The following is a 10,780-nucleotide window of genomic DNA, read 5'->3' as shown; positions in this document are numbered from 1 at the left end:
CTGGACCGCTGGCCATGTCCTCTCACACAGCTTCCAGCCAGCTTCACTGAGAAAGGTGGTAATGAGCAGGGCTGCCAGTGTAAGACCCCCCAATGCTGGGCCTCCGTTCAAGTCCCAGGATGAGCTGGCCAACACCCCAACATCCCGAGAGAAAACCACACTTGATGCAAACTGCAAGAGGTTTTATTATCAGCTAGCTGCAGGGCAGGGGAGTTCGACCCCAAGCAGTGACAGTAGGAACTTTTAACAGCTAGCTGAGGAGTTGGGGGGAGTTGAGAAGAGTTCTTCTCTTCCGGGTGTCCTTGGTGAAATTTACAAGGCAGGAGTGGGGAGTGAGTTCTTTCTAAATTTTTATTTCCGTGTCCTCGGCACAGGAAGGCAGGCATCTCTGGTTGTACAGTATAGAAACAAAAAGGCTTTTTGCTGGCTATAGAGAACAAAGAGCTTCTTTCTGGCTGTATTTTTTAAAGATCAGAAAAAACAAGCTTGGGGAACATCCAGGGGCTTTACCTTCCAGGGAGAAGCTCTCTAAGTCGGGGTCTCACATTCCCCACTCCTTCTAGTACATAGTTCTAATCTTAGAACTAGGAAAATTATACCTCTGGCCCAGCTGTCAAATAAGGCCAACATGAGGCCACAGCTTTAGGATTTGTAACATTGAGAGCCTCAGAAGCCCCTCGAATGAGACTAGAGAGTCTCTCGTCAGTGGTAGGAGGGAGGGAGGAGGTTCCTGTGCCGTGCCTGGTGAGTGTGAGCAAGGCCAGGCCAGTGGTCCGCAGCAGGGCCAGGAGGGGGAGCCAGACACATGCCAGAGGAGCAGCGGGGCTTGTCAGAAGCACCAGGTAGGGTCCCCTTCCATCTGGGTTCAAGGTTGCTGGAATGGTGGCGCCGGACCAGGACAGGATCTCCTATTTGAAATTTATGTGGCACAGTCGTTCCTGGTTCGTATGTTTTTTTTCAGCAGTTCCCAGGTGTCTTTTCTGACCAGTTCTAGGGCCTTTAAGCAAGCTAGCAGGGGTTGGGAAAAAAGGAACATCAAGGTCAAACATTCTCCTGCTTCTGTTAAGGGGGGTGGTCCCCCACAGAGGAGTTCAAAGGGTGTAAGTTTAAATTTTCTTCAGGTGTTCTGTACTCGGAACAAGGCAAAGGGAAGGAGAGCTGTCCAATCTTTTCCTGCCGGTCTCTAAAGCCAATTTAGTTAAGATTTCTTTTAATGTTCTATTTATCCGCTCTACCTGTCCTGAACTCTGGGGTCTATAAACACAATGTAACTTCTAATCTATCCCCAATTGTCTGGCTAACCCTTGGCTTACCTGGGCAACGAAGGAGGGGCCATTGTCTGATGAACGTACCTTAGGGATGCCGAATCTTGGGAAAATTTCCTCTAATATCTTCTTTGCCATGACATTGGTGTTCTCCTTCTTAGTGGGGAAGGCTTTGACCCACCCTGTAAAAGTGTCTATAAAAACCTAATAGATATTTATTACCGTACTTGGCTGGTTTAACTTTAGTAAAATCTACTTTCTAGTATGGCCCTGGCCGGTCACTTCTCAGCCACCTTCTGGGGGCGTTCTTGTGGTGCCTGACATTGGTGAGGGCACAGGCTTGGCATTTATCAACAATCTCCTGGGCAACGTCGGACAGTTTTATAACATAGTAGTTGGAGTTCTTAACAATTTCTTTGAGCTTCTTAGTTCCCAAGTGCATGAGCCAGTGTAGATTGGTTACATATTGTTGCCCTTCTCTGGTGGGCAGGACCGAGCAACCATCTTGGGTCTTAGCCACTCCCTGGGGAGTATACCTACATATCTCAGGTATTTTGCCTGTTAGTTCCTGATCTTCTGGAGTGTAGTCAAAGCCTGTGTCTTTGAGTTCATAATGGTCCTTAAGTTCTTTATTTTCCTCTCTAACTATGAGGATCATAGCTCTTTGGGCCGCCTGTTTGGCAGCCAGGTCAGCCATATGATTTCCCTTTGCTATGGCATCATGGCCTTTCTGGTGACCAGGGCAATGTATGATGGCCAGTTTTTTTTCTTTTTGGCAAGTGTATGGCTTCTAATAGGCTCAAGATTTCTTCTTTATTTTTAATATCTTTCCCAGCAGATGTGAGTAGCCCCCTTTGCCTATAGATCGTCCCACATATGTGAGCGGTGGCAAAAGCATACCTGCTGTCTGTGTAGATATTGATGTTCTTCTCTTCTGCCAGCCGCAAGGCTTGGGTGAGTGCAATTAGCTCTGCTCTCTGGGCTGTCGTCCCTTCAGGCAAGCTGCTGGCCCAGATGGTTTGTTTTCCGTTGACCACTGCTGCCCCCGCTTCTCGCTTACCTTTAACCAAAAAGCTGCTATCATCCATGCACCAGTTGGGGGCAGTCTGGCCATGACTGGTCAGTGAGGTCTTTCTTAGTTCCGGTTTCTTCTGCCAGGATGTCCATACACTGGTGTACTGGTAGGGAGTCCTCGGCTTCTGACAGCAAGGTGGCAGGATTCAGGACAGCAGGGGGTGCAAACTGCACTCTCTCAGTCAGTAAGAGGCTCTGATAATGGGTCATGCGAGCATTAGTCATCCAGCGATCAGGCAGTTGTCTAATGATGCTTTCTAAGGCATGGGGGGCTACTACTATAGTTCATTGACCTAGAGTCAGTTTCTCAGCATCTTTGAGAAGTAGTGCCACAGCAGCGATAGCTTTTAAGCAAGATGGCCACCCATTGGCACTGGGTCTAATTTTTTTGACAAGTAGGCCACAGGTCGTTTCCATGGCCCCAGAGCTTGGGTCAGGGACCCCTCTCACTATTCCTGCTCTTTTGTCTACATAGAGAGTGAAAGGCTTAGTCAAGTCCGGCAGGGCTAGGGCTGGTGCACTAAGCAAGGCCTTTTTAATCTCTTTAAAAGCCTCCTGGTGTATGGGGATCCATGAGAAAGTCCCAGTCTCTTTAGTAAGGGGGTAGAGTCGGGCTGCCAGAGTGGCAAAGCTTGGGATCCAGAGCCTACAAAACCCAGCCGTGCCCAGAAATTCCCTCACCTGCTTCGAGGTTGTTGGGATGGGGATTTGAGTCACAGTCTTTTTCTGAGCTTCTGTCAGCCATCGTTTCCCTCCCCTGAGAGTATAACCCAAATACGTTACTTCTGTCTGGCAAAGCTGTGCTTTCTTAGCAGATGCCTTGTATCCCAACTTGCTCAATTCTGCCAGTAATTTCTCAGTTCCCAGTCTGACCTCTTGCTCGGTGGTGGCAGCAAGAAGCAGGTTATCAACATACTGAAGGAGAGAAATTTGGGGGTTCTCTGACCTGAATAGCGCCATGTCCTGGTGGAGGGCCTCATCAAAGAGAGTAGGAGAGTTTTTGAATCCTTGAGGCAAACATATCTAAGTTAGTTGTCCAGCCTGTCCCAAATCTGGGTCTCTCCACTCGAAAACAAAGATTACCTGACTCATGGGATGTAGTTTTAGGCAGAAGAATGCGTCCTTCAGGTCCAGTACCTTATACCATTGTCTGTCAGGATGGAGAGAACTGAGTAGATTGTAGGGGTTAGGGACAGTAGGATGAATATCTCGTACTCTTTTGTTTACTTCTCTTGTCTGCACTGGCCGATAATCATTAGTGCCTGGCTTTCTAACTGGTAGCAATGGAGTATTCCAGGAAGACTGACAAGGGGCCAAAACATCTAGTTCTATGAGTCTTTGAATGTGAGGTCTGATCCCTCTCGGGCCTCTTTGCTCATGGGGTATTGTTGTACCCCAATAGGAGTTTCAGCGTCACAATGATAGGGAGCACCCTCTTTGCCTCTCCCATACCTCCAGTCTCTGCCCAGGCTTGAGGATATCTCTCTAACCAGGTCCCTTCTAGTACTTTTCTCGATGGGGTTTGAGGCTCATGTAGTCTATATTTTTCTTCTAATTTTAAAGCTAAAATTATAGAGATAGGGGCTTGCCAAGAGACTGAAGTTCCTTCTGAAGAGAAGCTTATTTGGGCTTTTAATTTTGGTAGTAAGTCTCTCCCCAACAATGGGGTGGGGCATTCAGGAATGATGAGGAAGGAATGAGTTACCTGGCTTCTTCTTAAATTAACTTTCTTATCAGTGGTCCAAGAGTATGGTTTCTGACCAGTAGCCCCAATTACTACGGTTTTTGTTGTTGTTGTTGTTCTTCTTCTTCTTCAGTTTCTCCAGTGGCTCTTTCAGGACTGAAAACTCTGCTCCGATATCAACAAAGAAATTCGTGGGGGTTCCCTCCACAGTTAGGGTTACCCTAGGCTCAGGGAGGGGGTCCGAGCCCCATCTCCCCTAGTTATCATCCTCTAGGGTAAGGACCTTGGGCAGTCTGATATCTGTCTCTTTTTTGGGGCAGTCTCTTGCCCAGTGTCCCTTTTCTTTACAGCATGCACATTGGTCCCTATCTAGAGGTGGTTGTGAAGGTCCTCTGGAGTTCTGAGGTCTTCTCGGCCCTGTGTTGCCCAGGTACCCTGCCTGCCTACTTCCTCTACCTTTTTTTTAAACTTCCTTATCACCTGTGAATGCAGCCACAACCCTAATTAAATTTCTTTCCAGCCTTTTATCTTGTCTACTTTTTCTTTCCTCATCCTCTCTCTTTTCTCTTTCTCTTTTTTCTTCTTCAGTCTCTCTCTTATGGTACACTTTCTCTGCCTCCTTAACCAGATCTTGCAAAGATAATGTTTGCAGACTCTCTAGATGCTGTAACCTTCTCCTAATGTCAGAAGCAGACTGCCCGATGAAAGCCATGGCCACTGACGCCTGCTGGCCCTCTGACATAGGGTCAAAGGGATTGTAATGCCTGTATGCTTCTAAGAGGTGCTCCAAAACACTGCTGGGGGTTCCTTTTCCTCTTGTAGGATCTCTCTTACCTTGGCCAAATTGGTGGGGCACCTGCCAGCTCCTCTCAGTCCTGCTACCAGAGCCCGGCGGAAAACTGTCAACCGCTCCCTACCTTCAGGCCTGTTAGGGTCCCAGTCAGGACATGTCAGAGGGAAGCCTGCATCTATTTCATTCAGAAGTTGTGTCGGCCATCCATTGGCCCCCAGCAGTTCTTTCTTGCCTCCAGTAGAATATTTTCCTTCTCCTCTGTGGTGAAAAGAACCTGTAAAAGCTGCTGACAACCATCCCAAGTGGACTGATGAGAGAACATGAGAGATTTTATTAGATTAGTAAGGCTAGAGGGGTTTCCCGGAAGGGGGTGTGATTTGCCTTCTAATTATAGAGATCAGAGGAGGAAAAAGGCCAGTACTGAAGGGGCTGCAGTTGTCGGGGGTCTGCTGGAGGAGGGCCATAAGTACGTAAAGGCAGCACGGTGGTAGAGTCTGGTCCCTCTGGGCTCCAAGCTCACCGGTCTCGGGTTCCAGCAACTGGTCCCTCCCCTGAGTCTCCAGCGGCACCCTGTTGAGAGATCTGGGAGGGGACTGGTTGGGGATATGGGGGTGGGATGTTACACCATTCTGGAGGTTCTTCTATCTCTGGATAGATCCTGGGAGGAGCCGAGGGCTGCGGTTCAGCCCCTGCAGTTTTTATCTTAGGCTTTTCTTTGAGTGGCGGAGAGCTAGGACTCGGGATCCCAGCTTGTTCTTCTGAACCCAAGACTTCAACCAGGATGGGGGTTCCTGCGCTAAATTTTCCCAGATGAGAATGTAGGGCACTCGATCTGGTTGAGACCCCACCCTCCTCTGCATAACAACATGTTTAACGGCAGAAATCACAATCAAATCAAGAGTGCCCTCTCGTGGCCAACCAACATCAAAAGCTGGCCATTCCGTAGAGCAGAAAGTTCTCCAAAATCTTTCTGACATCTACAGACAGACTGTGAGCCCTAGTCTTAATTTCAGTCCAATGCTCGAGAGTCAGTCCAAGGGGAGTGCTACTAGTCTGTCCCATTGTCAGAGTCACATACAGGGAAACAAACAAGATATACACACAAAAAGATTACAATAGCTGAGACCAGGACCCAATCAGACGGCCGAGTGAGCACACTTTCACTTGGCACCCCGATGGGAGATCTCCAGGTGTCCCTGGAACTCCCTCAGACCTCCTGGGACGTCTCCCAGGGTGGCAGCCAGTTACTCCTGACATGTCTGTCAGTAACCCTCCCCTCCATCCTGGACAGGGAGTTTGTTGTTCTCATGAGCGCAGATGACTGCAAACCGAGAATACTGAATTCAAACACAGCCGGCAGACAAAGACATAGACAAAGATACAGGCAAAGATAGGATCCTACCTTCAAGCAGGGTCTCTGAGAACTGTGGTAGGCCACAAATCCTGGCTGATGAGCCCCCACATGTAAGACCCCCGATGATGGGTCTCCGCTCAAGTCCCGGGATGAGCTGGCCAACACCCCAACATCCTGAGAGAAAACCACACCTGATGCAAACTGCAAGAAGTTTTATTATCAGCTAGCTGAGGACGAAGTCCCTCCGCTGTGCAGGGCAGGGGAGTTCGATCTGGAGTGGTGACAGTAGGGGGCTTTTAACAGCTAGCTGAGGAGTTGGGAGGAGTTGGGAAGAGTTCTTCTCTTCTGGGTGTTCTTGGTGAAATTTACAAGGCAGGAGTGGGGAGTGAGTTCTTTCTGAATTTTTATCTCCATGTCCTCAGCACAGGAAGGCAGGCATCTCTGGTTGTACAGTATAGAAACAAAAAGGCTTTTTGCTGGCTATAGAGAACCAAGAGCTTCTTTCTAGCTGTATTTTTTAAAGATCAGGGAAAACAAGCTTGGGGAACATCCAGAGGCTTTACCTTCCAGGGAGAAGCTCTCTAAGTTGGGGTCTCACACCAGCATGGTCCAGGGGGTAAAAGTGAGTGTTGCCAAACCTGATGGCCTGACTTTGCTCCCCAACACTTACACGGTGGAAAGTAAGAACCAACGCCTTCAAGTTGTTTTCAAACTTCCACACACATGTCACACACACATGCACACACAGACACATATATACACACACAAAGTAACAAAAGAGATAAAAACTAGAAGAGGAAGGAAATAATAAATGGGGACTGGAGCCATGGCTCAACAATTAAGAATATGTGCTGATCTTGCAGAGGACCTGAATTCAGTTTTCCAGCACCCAGGTTGGGCAGCTCACAACTGCCAGTCACCACAGCTCCAAAGATCCAATACCCTCTTCTGGCCTCCATGGTGTGGCAGTTATATGCACATTCACCACCACCCCCCCAGACAGACAGAGAGAGAGAGAGAGAGAGAGAGAGAGAGAGAGAGAGAGAGAGAGAGAATAAAATATTTTTTAAAAGAAAGAAAGATAAAGCAAGCAAGCAAGAAAAGAATTTAGAACCCAAATCAGTGCTTCTCAAACACTTCTGGCATTATTGTCCTCCAGTAAGGACAGAATTTTCCATAGAACCAAGATTGCTTCTAGTTATTAACTATCAGAAAAAGGAAAGCAGCCAGGCATAGTGGTGCATGCCTTTAAATAACAGTACTGGGGAGGCAGAGGCAGGCAGATCTCTGTGAGTTTCAGGCCAGCCTGGTCTACATAGTGAGTTTCAGGACAGCCAGGGCTACACACACACACACACACACACACACACACACACACACACACACCCTGTCTTAAGAGGAGGAGGAGGAGGAGGGAAAGAAAGAAAGAAAGAACGAAAGAAAGGAAGGAAGAAAGAAAGAAGAGAAGAGAAAGAAGAGAAGAGAAGAGAAGAGAAGAGAAGAGAAGAGAAGAGAAGAGAAGAGAAGAGAAGAGAAGAGAAGAGAAGAGAAGAGAAGAGAAGAGAAGAGCAATATTACCTTTTGAGAGTGAGGGTTATTAGTAAAAAGGGCCTTGCCTGAATCCATGAGTGGCCGTCAGGAGGGAGAGCATTAGAAAGAAGAGGTACGGGGCTGGTGAGATGGCTCAGTGGGTAGGAGCACCCGACTGCTCTTCCGAAGGTCCAGAGTTCGGATCCCGGCAACCACATGGTGGCTCACAACCATCTGTACCGAGATCTGGCGCCCTCTTCTGGAGTGTCTGAAGACAGCTACAGTGTACTTACATATAATAAATAAATAAATCTTAAAAAAAAAAAAAAGAAAGAAAGAAGAGGTACAGGGACTACTACAGAGATGTCTGCCATCCATCTTCACTGCCACTTTATTCACAGTAGAGCCAAGAAATGGAAAACCCAATGACTTTGGGATCACAGTGTGACAGCCAAAGGGAAGGTCAGGTGTGCTTTAGAATATCTTCATTCCTGACAGAGCCACTCTATAGCCCTGTGTTCTGTTTCCTAAAGAGCATTGATAGTGTGCATATGAGTATTAACTTTTGAAACGATTCATTACAATATGGCTTCTGCAGAGTCTGAGAAAACAAAACAAAAGAAAACAAACAAGCAAACAAACAAATGCCAGGCTTCATTCATGCCAGGATCTGAAGACAAATCATTCAACAGTGCTTTACTCTCAGCCATTGAATACCTGGAAAGAGCACTGAGAGCCTCTAGCTACCATTCTGTAAGGCGAGACTCTGGCATCCAGGAGACAGAACAGCCGATCCAGCTCAGCCTCCAAGAGCACTAGCTGCTTTTCTTTTGTTTTGTTTTGTTGTTTGAGACAAAGTATCTCTAGGTAGCCCTGGCTGTCTGGAGTTCACTGGGTAGACCAGGCTGCTGTCTAACTCACAGAGATTCTTCTGCCTCTGCTGCAGTGCTGACATCAAAGGTGTGCACCATCACAGCTGACCACTGGCTGCTTTTGCAGAGAATCCAGATTGTTTCACAATGCTGCTCACAAACCCCTGAAGCCAGTTCCAGGGGATCTGATGCCCTTTTCTGACTTCAATAGGCACTGCAAGCACACGGTGCAGGCTAAAACACCCATCAAGGAAAAAAATAAAAACTTTTAAAGGAAAGAAGAGGCACAACATATTAAAAGTGACTGAAAAGAGCCTGAAGAGAAATAGAGGCTTTTGTTTAAAACCTGGAAAGGCACTTTATTGTAAGTGAGAATAAGAGTGGGGAGTGGGGCAGAGACAGACAGGAAGAGGGAGAGAGGGGGAAGAAGGGAAAGACAGAGAGAGGACAGAGGAGGAAAAGAGACAGAAAGAGTGGGAGAGGGGGAGGGAGAGATACAGAAAGGGAGATATGGGAATGAGGGAGAGAGAGAGAGAGAGAGACAAAGACAGAGACAGAGACAGAGACAGAAGGAAGAGGGAAGGAGAGAGGGAGAGGAAGAGAGAGGGGGATAGAAGGCAAGAGGAGAGGGTAGGAAGAGAAAAGGAAAATAGAGAGGGAGAGGGGAGGAGAGAGAGAGAGAGACTGACAGACAAAGAGATAGAGAGGGGGAGAGGAGAGATACACAGAGACAAACAGAGATAGGGGAGAGTAGAGAGGGGGAGAGACAGACAAAGAGAGATAGAAACAGAGTGAGCTGTCATGGTGGAGATAGGGCTAGCCCAGGGCAGAGGAGGGCCTTTAGAGGAATCCCCTGAAAAGAGGAAGACCTGGCTTTGCTTTGTTTCCAGGGGTGTTGGGAAGTTTCTCACCACTTCACTTCGTATGGGAGAGAGATTAGGGGTTGCTTTTAGGCCACAGCATAGACCTATAGCTTCTCCTTCTTTTTGATACATTTATTTTATGTGCATCGGTGTTTTGCCTGCATATCTGTTTGTGTGAGGGTGTCAAAAGCTCTGGAACTGGAGTTACAGACAGCTCTGAGCTGCCATGTGGGTGCTGGGAATTGAACCCGGGTCCTCTGGAAGAGTGGACAGTGCTCTTAACCTCTGAGCCACCTGGTGAATCCCACCACACAGCATCTTAACTCTGTTCCAGGGAGAGAGCTGCAGCAGGAGAGGACTGATGTCTTCAGGCTGGGGAAGCAGCTTTCTTAAGAGTGACAACTGTCTCAAAGGGCACATAGCAACCTAACACTGGCCAAGGACAGAAATCAAAACTCCTTTTTTCAAGGTCCCTGACTTTAAAATGTCTTGCCTGTTTCTTTTTTTTTCCTTTCTTTCTTTTTTTTTTTTTTTATATATATTTTTATTACATATTTTCCTCAATTACATTTCCAATACTATCCCAAAAGTCCCCCATAGCGCCCCCCACTTCCCTACCCACCCATTCCCATTCTTTTGGCCCTGGCATTCCCCTATATTGGGGCATATAAAGTTTGCAAGTCCAATGGGCCTCTCTTTCCATTGATGGCCGACTAGGCCATCTTTCGATACATATGCAGCTAGAGACAAGAGCTCCAGGGTTCTGGTTAGTACATCATGTTGTTCCAACAATAGGGTTGCAGATCCCTTTAGCTCCTTGGGTACTTTCTCTAGCTTCTCCATTGGGAGCCCTGTGATACATCCAATAGCTGACTGTGAACATCCACTCCTGTGTTTGCTAGGCCCCGGCATCGTCTCACAAGAGACAGCTATATTTGGGTCCTTTCAGCAAAATCTTGCTAGTGTATGCAATGGTGTCAGCGTTTAGTCTTGCCTGTTTCTATCCCTGTCTTTACCACTCCCCGCTCAGAGCGTTTACAAATAACAAACATGTAGGCTTAGATTTTTCTCTAAACCTACTTTATTTAGGGTTCTTGAACACTTCAATCTCCCACTGACCTGAAGTAGGGGAAAAAGGTTAACAGCAAAGGGGGCTTATGGACCTTTTAGGAAGTAGTTGTTTGGGACAATTCCAATCTTTGTTGTATGGATATCAACAGCCCAGGCCAGTAGCAAACACCAATCACAGATCAGTAGCAGTGACTCAATCCAACAGAAACCACAAGGCAAGAGTCAGCAAGGAAGCAGCAAGAATCAGCTGGAATAGCTTGAGTTGTTTGGCACG

The sequence above is a fragment of the Mus caroli genome, unplaced genomic scaffold, assembly GCF_978045245.1.
Source record: "Mus caroli unplaced genomic scaffold, Mus_caroli_1 scaffold_8, whole genome shotgun sequence".
In the NCBI taxonomy this organism is placed as follows: domain Eukaryota; kingdom Metazoa; phylum Chordata; class Mammalia; order Rodentia; family Muridae; genus Mus; species Mus caroli.
The sequence above is the reverse complement of the archived record's forward strand: the minus strand, read 5'-3'. Positions refer to the sequence as shown.